This window comes from Saimiri boliviensis, chromosome 5 (assembly GCF_048565385.1).
Source record: "Saimiri boliviensis isolate mSaiBol1 chromosome 5, mSaiBol1.pri, whole genome shotgun sequence".
Taxonomy (NCBI): domain Eukaryota; kingdom Metazoa; phylum Chordata; class Mammalia; order Primates; family Cebidae; genus Saimiri; species Saimiri boliviensis.
Genome location: NC_133453.1, coordinates 108,730,377 through 108,742,548, shown reverse-complemented (window position 1 = coordinate 108,742,548; position 12,172 = coordinate 108,730,377). Strand labels below are relative to the sequence as shown.

The following is a 12,172-nucleotide window of genomic DNA, read 5'->3' as shown; positions in this document are numbered from 1 at the left end:
CCCACTGCCCTCCCTCTGCTCTTGCCTGGTGAGGTCCTGGGGATAGCTGGCAGGGAGAGCCCCTGAAGGTATGTGAGCCAAGGGGGTGTTTCCCAAAGGCACCCTTGGCTCTGGGCAGCATGGGCGATGCCAAGAGAACTGGGATCCAGGCACAAAGAACTGTCTGGGATCACACGGGGACAGTGGACGTGGAGGACACCAGCATGTAACAGTGGAGATGAAACTCCACAGCTTCTGGGACAGGAAGACTCGAACACTCCGAAGGCCAGGTCGGATGTCTGTTCCTCCCGGGCTGGCCTGCCCAGTCCCTGCGTGTGGAAGACAGGAAGGCGATGGGGCAGCAGCACCACGAGCAGCAGGGCCACCTTTGAAGGAGCCCAGTGCATTACACTCACAGGTCGTGTCAAACAAACACTCCAGGAGAAAGGAACTGTGAGGAGCCACCCAAACGGCATCAAGGGAGGCTCTCGGGAGTGGAACTGTGGCTGTTTCTTTCTCGTTTTGTTTCTGTAATCTTTTATGTTTCCAAGTTTCTCCTTATTCTCTAAGACCAGCAGTATTACCTGGACACCTACACAGTGTCCACCAAAGGCTGACTGTCATCCTGCGTCATTGGAGGACAAGAGTTTCTCAGGCCCTTGGAGCTCACAGCAGTGAGGGCAGGCTGGCCCCTGCTCACCACCACCTGCCTTCCCAGCGACTCCTGCCGGGCTCACCTGACTGCGTCGGTCTCCAGTGATGCCCCAAGGGACTCAGGGCAAGAGGACCCCTGCCAGGGGACAGTGATGCCTCAGGGCCTCCCATTCCAGCCCCACCCCCTTGGTGGTTCTGTCCTCCTCACCATCCCTCCTGCGCCTGAAGGAATCACCTCTCACCCACCTCCATCCACCTCAGCGAAGCTTCTGGGGCTGCTCCTGACCCTGTCCCTGTCTCTCCGCAATTTCTTTTCCTAGAAAACCGAGGATGAGAACCAGGCAGCTGGCAGGGATGCTCTGAGGAAAATGGGAGGCAGCCCTGGGCTCCCAGAACTCTGTGGGGTGACCACAGGCAGTCAGTGGCCAGCAGATGCTACTCTCTGGGGGATGAGTCGGTCCATCTCACTGCAGAGGGGCCTGGGCCAAGGCTGAGGGGTAACTCCAAGTCAGGGGAGCTGACTGGGATGGGAGGCTTGGGGAGAAGAAAAGGAATTGCGTCTGAAGGGCAGGGCTTGCAAAGTGACAAGTTACAGGCTATTTTTTGTTCCTGGGGCTGCCTTGAAACCCCAGGCCACAGTCTTAATGGCGATCAGAGACAGCTCCCCTGTGGGCCTGGTGTCACCTTGCATGTGGTGGGATTTGGGGTCGCAACCTTGGACACACTCTCCAAGCCCCTTTACCCAGCAAAGCCACAGGTCACTCTCTGGGCTGGGACCTCCCAGAGCCCCAGGTCATGGGATCCTGAAGAAGACCATCCCACCGCCAGGACTTGGCCCGGGGCCCCCAGGGCCTCAGGGACTGCCCCTCCCACCCAGCTATGAGTCATTCACTTGTACCCGGCTAGGTTCCAGAAAGGGCTGCAGGGACAAACACTGGCTGGACACTGGTGGACCTGTGACTGGCCTTCTGAGTGGCTCAGCCTCTGTGGCCTCTGCTGACCTCATCTGTGAAATGGCAACAAGGGGCCTGAGAGCAGAGGGTGGGCCAGGCCCGGGGGAGCACCATGCCCCACCAGCCCACCCCTGCACAGCTGGTGCTTGGGCGCAGCTCTGGCCACATCCCCACATACCCTTCATCATTGTCAACATTTTTACCACCCTAGGTTTACAGGGGAGGAAATGGAAGACTCCAGAGATGACACTCACCGGGGTTGGGGATGGCACACTGGGGGCTCAGGGAAGCTGGGGGAGGCGCACAGTCGTGGAACCCTTTGCCCGTGGTTGGTGTTCGACCTTGGGCAAGGCCCCTTCCCGCAGCCCTGGGCGTGGGTTGTGAGCAAATGGCTGTCCCATCTTGCGGGGGTGGCAGGCGGGTGCGCAGGAGCTCCACCTGCAGCTGCAGGCACCCGCCCAGAGGAAGAGGCGCGGGGACTGGGGGGGCTGGGGGACCCCTGCCCCGACGGGCGCTGCTGCCCCGGGAGTTGCGCGAATCCGACGCTCCCAGGCGGAGCGGGGACGGTGGTGCCGCGGGGCTGCGGGAGGGCGATCCGCGCCTCGGCCAGGGGTCCCGCAGTCCCACCCGCCCGGCCCGGGGACACGGGTGGGAGCCGTTACCTTCCCGTCATGGTGGCAGCGACGCTGAGCCCGGGATCGCCGCGGGTCTCCCTCTACCGCCGCAGCCGCCAGCCGCGCGCCCTCCAGCCAGCCCGGGCCGCGGAGCAGGGAGACGCCCAAAAAAGGCCAAGAGCCGCTCCGCCCGCGAGAGGGGTGGGCGGGGATGGCGGGGTGGGGCCCGCGGGGCGAGTGAAGTGGAAGGTCAAGCCTGAGGGAGGTGGGCGTGTTGGAGAGGTGGTGTGGGAGACTGGGGGCGTAGAGGTGGCGGTGGGGGCTACAGGTGGGGGTAGGGGTGGCGGTGGGTGGGGTCAGAGGGGTGGGGGCCAGAGGTGGGGGTGGCAGTGAGGTTGGAGGGGTGAGAGTGAGGTGTGGGTGGATTCGGGGTAAAAGGGGTAAAGTCGGGGTCCAGCCACCCGCAGAGTCCCCAACTCCGGGGACACCGAGCGCGGCCAGCGGCGGTCGCGGGTCAAGTCCTTCCCGCCCGGGCTCCACTCGCCACCTCCCGGATTCCGGGCATAGTTTTCCTTTTAAAGGGAGTGAAGTTATAATCAACGCGAACAGGCACCCCCACCCCCACAGCCCCGCCGGGACGCCCCGCCCAGCGCCCCCTCCGTGCCCGGACTGCAAACGCGTGCGGGAGAGGGGCGGCGTCGTGGGGGACGCTGAGATCACCTCCCGGCCGGGCTTTCCCAACCCCGAGTTCCCACCGCGGACCTGGGCACTGACTCCCTCCGGAGGCACCCGGGACCCCTGAGTCCACGCAGTCCTGTCCCCAGGGAGGCCAAAGTCTTGGGGGGGGGGGTCCCTCTTCAGTCGCAAGGCTCCTTTCCCCAGGAAATTCCCATTTCATCTCCCTAGGGGGGCCATCGTCCTAACTCTGCGAAAAATACTTCTTAAACGACAAAACCAAATGCCCAGCTCCCATGTTTCCAGGGAAACCAGGCACGCCTCTGTATAATAAAGCGCAACTGACAAGCTGCCATTACAGGCGTTAAGACGAAGGGGTGATATAAACTTTTTAGGGACTCTCTTCGGAGGAAATTTTTAAACAGACAAAACAAAACAAAAAACCCTCGCCCTGCCTAAAGACAGATGCCTCTAGCTGGGCAGTGGCGTGCAGCTCATCTTTGGAGGCAGCCCAGATGTCACACTGAGGGTTGGAAGCTGGGCCGCCTGATGTGCAAACGTGGTGCTGCTCCAGTCTTGGCCGCAGAGAAAGATGATCTGCAAACGAGGCTGCGAAGCAGCAACCCGCAGATAAACTGAGGGTGCCGTTCAGAAAGACGCGTTGATAGTATCCTGCAGTTCCGGCTGCAGAAATAAGCTGGGAAAAGACACCTGTCCCTAAGTAGCTGGTACTGTGGAGTGACTTTGCAGTTATTACTTTTTTCTTTCTCTCTTTCTTTCTTTTTTGAGACAGAGTTTCGCTCTTGTTGCCCAGGCTGGAGTTCAGAGGTGTGACCTCAGCTCACTGCAACCTCCGCCTCCCAGGTTCAAGCAATTCTCCTGCCTCAGCCTCCCAAGTAGCTGGGATTACAGGCATGCACCACCATGCCCGGCTAATTTTGCATTTCTAATAGAGACGGATTTCACCATGTTGGTCAGGCTGGTCTCGAACTCCTGACCTCAGGTTATCTGCCTGCCTCCAGTTGTTACTTCTTGTGGCAAGTGTGTCTCAGCTGATTCTGCTTAACTGTAATTTGATGATTGATTAAGCATAAATATAGGTGATTTCTTGGCTCATCTGCCCATAAAGAAAGAAAGGCTTTCCACTATTACAGAGGCGTAGGCTTGTTGGGGCCATGCGCCAGAAATTCACTGCTGGATGGTTAATTGAATATTGGGGTTCTGTAGAAACCAAAGACGATGAAAAGTAGAGAACATTACACCAGAGGCTCTCCAAGAGGAGACTTTATTCCTCCCTTTTAGCCCAAAAGCCTCCCTGCATATGCTAGCTGAGCACACACGGATCTGTTTGCCAAACCAGGACCCTGCCTCCTCCCAGCGTGCCTCATCCCTGGGCCAGGGCAAGCTCAGTATCAGCTGGTAGGGGCTGTGGGCATGGCTCAGCCCCGCTGGAGATGCAGTGCGGCCAGGAGGGCAGAGTCACAGGAAAGAGCTGGCAATCATACGTTCACACACTCATCCACTTCTTCATTCAAGAGTATTTACTGCATGGGCACTGGAAGTACTGCAGGGAGCAGGAAGATGTGGATCTGGCTCTCATGGAGTTTAGCTGGGGGTGAAGGATGGGCAGTGAACAAATAAATAAATACATGCACTAGATTTTAGACAGGGGTAAGTGCTGCAAAAGAAAGGACAGTGGTGGTGGCTGCTTCAGAGTGAAGAGTGAGGGAAAGCTTCTGAGCAGGTGACGTTCGAGCTAAGCCGGAATGAGGGAAAGAGCCTGCAACCATCTGCAGGAAAAACCTTCCGGCAGAAGAACAGGAAGTGCGACAGCCCTGAGGTGGCATGAGCTTGGAATATGCAAGGTCGGAAAGACCAGCAGGCCTGGAAAACACGGAGGTGGCCGGTGGAGGGGCATGGGAATAAAGAAGAGGGCCCAGCAGCAGGGCCACAGCAAAAGTGGGGTTCCACCCTTAGAGAGTTCAAAGCAAAGATGGACACAGCGCTCTAGCATCAGCATGGGTGAATCTCAGAAATACTGTCTGAATGAAAAAAGAGCTGCTTCTCCATCTATATCAAGTTCTAGATTAGGCAACATTTGTCTGTGGTAGAATAGAATTCAGGATGATGAGCCGGGCGCGGTGGCTCCAGCCTGTAATCCCAGCACTTTGGGAGGCCGAGGCAGGTGGATCACAAGGTCAAGAGATCGAGACCATCCTGGTCAACATGGTGAAACCCCGTCTCTACTAAAATACAAAAAATTAGCCAGGCATGGTGGCAGGTGCCTGTAGTCCCAGCTACTCGGGAGGCTAAGGCAGGGGAATCGCTTGAACTGGAAGGCAGAGGTCGCAGTGAGCCGAAGATCGCACCACTGCACTCCAGCCTGGGCTACAGAGCGAGACTCTGTCCCAAAAAAATTTTAAAAATCATGGAATATATGGTCAGGATTTGCACATTTCATTGTATGTAAATTTTACCTCAAAAGAAAAATACTGTAAACAGTACTGAACTCTAGTTAATGATGTTTTATTAAGCATGAAGTATTTAGGGAGAAAGGTACTGATGTCGACAGCTTACTTTGAAAACATTGCTTAAATCAAGACAAGCCTGTGGGGTATCCCTGAAGTCTCAGCTAATCTCTAGCTATGGGGAGGCTGAGGAGGGAGGATCACTTGAGGCCAGGAATTCAAGACCAGCCTGGGCAACATTGCAAGACTCTGCCTCTAGAAACTGAACTCAAGATGGGGAGATGGGTAAAGGGATGGATAGAGAGGTGGTAAAGTGAGTACCACCATATCAACGGGAGAATCTAGGTGGTGGGCATCTGGGTTTTTGACTTCGGTGAGTGCTTGAACTTTTTCATAGCAAAAGGGGGAAGTGTCCCTGGCTGCTGTGTGGCCGCTGTGTGAGGGACAGAGTGGTTAGAGGGACAGTCTGATTAGAGACTGAGGTGAGCATCAGGAGGGACTGATGCTCAGGCCATGTGACAGTAGGGACAATGAGAAGGCATCAAGTACAGGTTCTATTTTGCAACCAACAGGATTTGCTGGGGATCTGGATGTGTGGGCGTGGCCGGCGTGGGTGTGGTGGTTGTGAGGCAGGTGTGAGTGTACACATGTGGGAGTCAAGAGGACTTGCAGGTGGCCTTGCTTTCCTGGATGTTGGTGGCATTGGGACGGTCTGGGCAGGTCAGCGAGGGGTGACATTGCAATGGGCCCTCCCCAGGCATCCCAGGGGAGATGGTGGGTGGGGCGCTGTGAACCTGGAGCAGGGAAGAGACGTCCATTCTCTGGTGTATGTGCAGAAGGCTTGGGGCAAATGGAATTTCAACTCTAGGGCTCCATGGACACCCGGAGGTATCTGTGCTAGTCAGGAGCCCTACAAGAGGTGGGACTGGCAGGAAGTGAGGGGGAGAGCAGGAGGGTATGAAGTGCCACAGAAGCGCTCCAGGGAGGAGGTGCACCACTGCCCCGTGTGCACACAGCTGTGTGCAGAGGCCAAAGAGGCACCTGGGTTTGGGTCAAGAGCCAGTCCATGGGAGTGAGGGGCCTGAGTCCAGCTGTGGAGGGCCAGGCAGCGCCCCTAAGATGCCTCCCCGGGAGCACCCCTCCCTGGGGTCTGTGCAGATGGCACTCCCCAGAGGGCTGCACGCAGTGGCCCTGAGGGGAGAAAGCTCTAAAGGGGGGCAGAGAAGGGGCAGCAGTTGGAAGTGGGGAGGGGAAGGGAAAGGAAGGTGAGAACGCAGGGTGCCTGCCCAGGTTTTATAGGATGGCATCACTGAGGGACCCTCAGAGAGTGGCTTGAATCACATACTTAGTCTTCACTGGGGGACAGATGGGCTCTGAGGCTGAGGCTGGGCCACAGAATGAAACGAGAGCTGTCCTAGAAGGTGAAGGAGGTGCAGTCCCTCCCCAGGCATGGGCTCTCTGCCCTCTGGGGCTCAGGGCAGGTGGGTACCCCCTTTGCAGGGCAGGTCCCTGAGTTTCTCCACCCCCCTTCTCCCTCCCCTACTCCAGGGAGTGGCTGCCTGAGCCAGCCCAGGGCCCAGCGATTATAAGGGCCGGGGGGCCAGGGCAGAGAGAAGGCCTGGTCTTGGGCAGCATGACTAATCAGCAGGAAAAGGCTGACGAGAACCCCGGGTCTCCAAGGGCCTCAAGGAGCCTCTTCCAATATCCAGAGCCACAGCCCTGTCCCCATGTGGCCGCAGGGAATGGAGAAGGCCTTGCAGCTCTGAAGGAGTCTCAGGGTCTCCCACCGCAGCCCAGGTCCCGGGGCAGGAGCCCACGTGCTTCCCAGCAGGCTCTGTGAACCCTGCCCATTTGTTTCAGGATGGCCCGGTGTGATGCGAGGCCACCCAGAAGGCCACTCTACAAGGCGCCTGACCCACATCTGGTTAAGGACTGTCCCTTTCAGGGAAGTGGAAACGGGCAAAACACGAGGCCTGCTGAGTAGCAACACAAGCTCGAAGCAGTCCTCCTTCAAGGCCAAAGCTAACTCGGGAAGTGTGAACCTCCCCCCCCACCCCCCCGCGGGATCTGGGAAGCACCTGCATGCCCAGAGCCCCTCCTGGGTGGCTTCCTGGGCCAGAGGAAGAATAGCGAGCAGCACACCACCCTAGCACCCACAGGCTTCACAACACATGGAAAAATAAACGTCTGTTTTCAAAAATACAAGCATAGGCTGGGCGCTATGGCTCAAGCCTGTAATCCTAGCACTTTGGGAGGCCAAGGTGGGTAGATCACCTGAGGTCAGGAGTTCAAGACCAGCCTGGCCATCATGGTAAAACCCCATCTTTAAAAAAAAAATTAACACAAGCATAAAAGTCGTATTTTATGGGCGTGGTGGTGCAGGCCTGTGGACCTAGCTGTTCAGGAGGCTGAGTGGGAAGATCGCTTGAGCCCAGGATTTCAAGGTGAGCTATGATTGTGTCACTGCGCTCCAGCCTAGGTGGCAGAGCAACCTCCTGTCTCTAAAAATAATCATAAGAAATAAAAATAAAAGCCTGAGCCTGCCCTCAGCACCATCATAGACACACCCTCTGCCCAGCACGAAATGGCCTTGCTTCTCCCTGTGCCACGCAGCCGCTCAGTGAGAGAAGCTGGTGGGTGTTGACCCACAATTCTCTCAACACTTGCAGAACAAACAAGAGACCAAGGGTTTCTTTCCAGTCTGAGGAGAACACAGAGCCCTTCTTGGAAGTCTGATTTGCTCAGGCATGGAGACGGACCTCCAAGCTTCACAATCTTCCAGAGATGACCTGGCCTTGGAGTTTGGGAGGAAAAGGCCATCTCACTCCCGCCTTTGCTCAGGGACAGACTTGATTCAAATCACGGGTTTGGCCACCGCATATTCAGGAACGTCACATGTTTACACATCAACGTATTACACTCTTGGGTATCCAGCAAGAAGCCTCCTGCTCCCAGTGACCTCAGAGTTTCTCCTCTGCAGGGTCCCACCTCTCCCTGCCTCTCAGGGGATCTCTGCCACATACTGAGATTCACTTTGCGGCTTTTTTCCCACTGTGACCTTCCCACGGGAGCTTGTCCCACCCTGTCCAGGGGAAAGAGCTGCTGCCCACTCCCAAGCCCAGCCTGTCCAGACGTGGCGTCACCTGCAGAAGGCCCAGAGTGTGCCACACTGTCCCCACTGTCCCCACACTGCCTGACTGAGGGAGCTGCTCCACAGCTGTTCCCTGACCCCGAATGAGCAACATTAACATGACCACTCAGGTACAGGGAATGGCAGGGGTGTCGCGGCACAGAGATCGGCAGGTGAAAAGGACCTCCCGGAGCCCGGTGCCCATCGCAGGGTCTCTACCTTCTTGGCTGAGACGCGGCTCCACCTCCTCGGGTGCTTCCTTCCCTGAGTGCTGCCAGCAACTTCTCTGAGGGAAATAGCACCTGCCTGGCCCGCTGGACAGAGCCACGTGCAAGACTAGGCAGCTGCCAGGAGCGTCCGGCCACCGCAGCACCCAGGCACTCCAGCTTCACCTCTCCCTGGGCGGGAGGCTTGGCCAGAGGTCCTTAGCTGGAGGCAGAGGCCGGAGGCACCTTGGGGTCAGGAGGGGGCGGAAGAAGCTGCGGAAGGAAAGGCGGGCTCCGCACGGAGGTGCTGCTCAGGGCTCGGAGCCAGGCCCACAGAACAAAAGGAGAAGCGGCTGCACTCTGAATCCACAGCGGCCGGCAGAGGGGCGGCCCCCCAAATGAGCATTGGCCGAAGCCCTGAGCACGGGAGCCCCGCCGGGCAGTCTGATGTTCACAGCATCCGCAGACAAGGGGCAAATCAAGCCCCGCAGTAAAAGAATCCACACAACTAACTACGTGAATAACCCAAGCACAGCTACTAGGATGCTGTCTTGCCAAGTACTGTTTTCCCTGAAAAGAGAAAAATCTCAGGATTATTTATATTAAAATAACATAAATGAATTATTTTATAGTTTTCCGCTATAAAACTACCGTTGTATTAGAAATGCCCAGAAGTAGAAAGAAGAGAAATCACCTCCAAAAGGCGATGCTGCCACACTTCGTTCACTTTTAACCATGACGTTCATTGTTTGCCTGATTGGGGTCATTTTGTGGTTTGCAATTTCTTTTCTTTCTTTCCTTCTTTATTTCTTCTCTTTCTCTTTTTCTTTCTCTTTTCTTCCTTCCTTCCCTCTTTCTCTCTCTTTTCTTTCTCTCTTTTCTTCTTTCCGCCCTTCCTTCCTTTCTCTCTCTCTTTCTCTTTCTTACTTTCCTCCTTTATTTCTTCTTTCTTTTTTCTTTCTTTCTCCTTCCTTCCTTCCGTCTTTCTTTCTCTCTTTTCTTCTTTCCTTCTTTCCTTTCTCTCTTTTTCTTTTTCTTTCTCTCTTTCTCTCTCTTCCTTCCTTTCTTTTTTTTCTCTCTCTTTCTCTTTTTCTTTCTCTCTCTCTCCCTTCCTTTCTTTCTCTCTCTTTCTTTCTTTTCCTTTTTTCTTTCTTTCCTTCTTTCTACAGTCTTGCTCTGTCCCCCAGGCTGGAGTGCAGTGGCAGGATCAAAGCTCGCTGCAGCCTTGGCCTCCCAGGCTCAAGCCATCTTCCCACCTTGGCCTCCCAAAGTGCTGGGGTGACAGGTGAGAGCCACTGGGCGGCACCTGGCCTGTGTTTGCAATTTCATATCAGTTTCTTCAGAAATAAACAGCAGCTGTCTGCCCTGCATCCATGTCAGTACGCATCAGTGCTGCCCTGGGTCTTGTAGCTGAGAGGCACCTTTCACAATGTGCTGCACCCCAGGATCTCTCCAGTCTTGTGCTATCTGGAAGAAGCGGTGCTGGGATTTATGTACACTGTGTACACGATTTCTGTGTTCAACTTTTTTTTTTTTTTTTTTTTTTTTGAGATGGAATTTCGCTCTTGTTACCCAGGCTGGAGTGCAGTGGCGCGATCTCGGCTCATGGCAACCTCTGCCTCCTGGGCTCAGGCAATCCTCCTGCCTCAGCCTCCTGAGTAGCTGGGATTACAGGCACGTGCCACCATGCCCAGCTAATTTTTTTGTATTTTTAGTAGAGACGGGGTTTCACCATGTTGACCAGGATGGTCTCGATCTCTTGACCTTGTGATCCACCCGCCTCGGCCTCCCAAAGTGCTGGGATTACAGGCATGAGCCACCGCGCCCAGCCTCTGTGTTCAACTTTTATGAGCACAACTGGTTTGCATTTTCAGTCAAGTTTTATCTATATCTCAAGGCCATTACACTGAGTGAAAAAAGGCGACCTCCAAAGATCACATGCTGTATGATTCTGTTCATATAATATCCTTCAAATGACAAAATTATAGAGATGACAAGTAGATTAGTGGTTGTCAGAGACTGGGAATGGTTGCAGTAGGGGAGTGAATGTGACTATAAAAGAATGTTCTTATCCATTAACATAGGATATCTTTCCATTTATTTAGATTTCCCTTAATTCCACTGAACAATGTTTCATGGTTTTCAGTCTGTGTAAGTCTTACACTCCTTTAGATAAATTATTCCTATATTAGGAGCACGTCTGCCAGGAGCTCTCAACCTGCAAGAGGATTCCAACTTGGATAGGGGGGTGCACAGAAGACAAAGAATGATAGACAGATGGGGTCTGGAGGGTTGAAAAGCATATGCTTTACCAACAAGTTTATTCATGCTCAGGGTCAGTATATATATCTTTCTTAGGTATGTGCCTACATGAGACAGAGGGGTACAGAAAGTCTTAAAGTAGAAAAACCAACATCAGAGGGTAAGAACAATGGAAAGGTGAGATACACAATTAACGGGAACAGGTAGTCACACTGTCTCATCTAGGGGCAAGTCATTTAATTAACCAGAACAGGTGGTCACACTATCTCATCTAAGGGTAAGTCATTTATCTTCTAGAGAAAATCAGCAAAGTCGTAAAACATGTCTTAGTAGAAAACTCAATTATCGTACACAATGCATCTCATGACCTCATGGCCATCTGGCAATTGCCCACAAGTTTAACTTTAACCTAAGTCTCTCTCTGTTCCTGCTTTCCGATAGCTCAACTCCCTCAACTGGAGACACCGTGTCTGGGCTCGAGCCCTCCATATTGTGAGGCCCATTTTCGGGGGTCCCCACATTCCTAAGTATTTTACTCTTTTTGATATGATTGCAAATGCAATTGTTTTCTTAATTTCCTTTTCGGATTATTGATTGCTGGCATATAAAAACACAAATAGATTTTACATGTTAATCTTGTATCCTAAAATCCTGCTGTACTTAATTGTTAGTTCCAGAGCTTTCTTGGAAATCCCTTAGACTATTCTATATACAAGATTATGTCAGGCTAGGCATGGTGGCTCACACCTATAATCCAAGCATTTTGGGAGGCTGAAGTGGATGGATCACTTTAAGTCAGAAGTTCAAGACCAGCTTGGCCAACTGGTCAAGAAATGGCAAAATCCTGTTTCTACTAAAAATACAAAAATTTGCAAGGCACAGTGGCAGCACCTGTAATTCCAACTACTTGGGAGGCTGAGGCAGGAGAATCACGGTAGAGGTTGCAGTGAGCCAAGATAATGACACTGCACTCCAGCCTGGGTGACATAGCGAGACTTCACCCTGGGAAAAAAAAAAAAAAAAATCATGTCATCAGCAAATAGAGGTAGCGTTACTTCGTTTCTTATGATCTTGATGCCTTTTCTTTTTCTAGCCTATGTCCCTGGCTAGAAACTTTGGTACACTGTTGAATAGAAGTGGAAAGAGCAGGCATCCTTGTTATGTTCCTGATCATAGGCTGAAAGCATAGTCTTTAAACATAATTTTAGGCCAGGTATGGTGACGCATACCT

The 12,172-nt window shown here is 53.7% G+C and overlaps 1 protein-coding gene across 1 annotated transcript in view; it reads right to left on the bottom strand.

Moving 5' to 3' along the window:
* The window catches only part of LIMS2 (LIM zinc finger domain containing 2), a 37,233-nt gene extending 34,727 nt beyond the window's left edge, over window positions 1–2,506 (bottom strand). Inside the window, 3 exon segments of the mRNA XM_074399814.1 lie at window positions 26–308; window positions 880–949; window positions 2,249–2,506. The gene's annotated coding sequence lies outside the window, so the exon portion shown is untranslated.
* Between the last annotated feature and the right edge of the window lie 9,666 nt (window positions 2,507–12,172).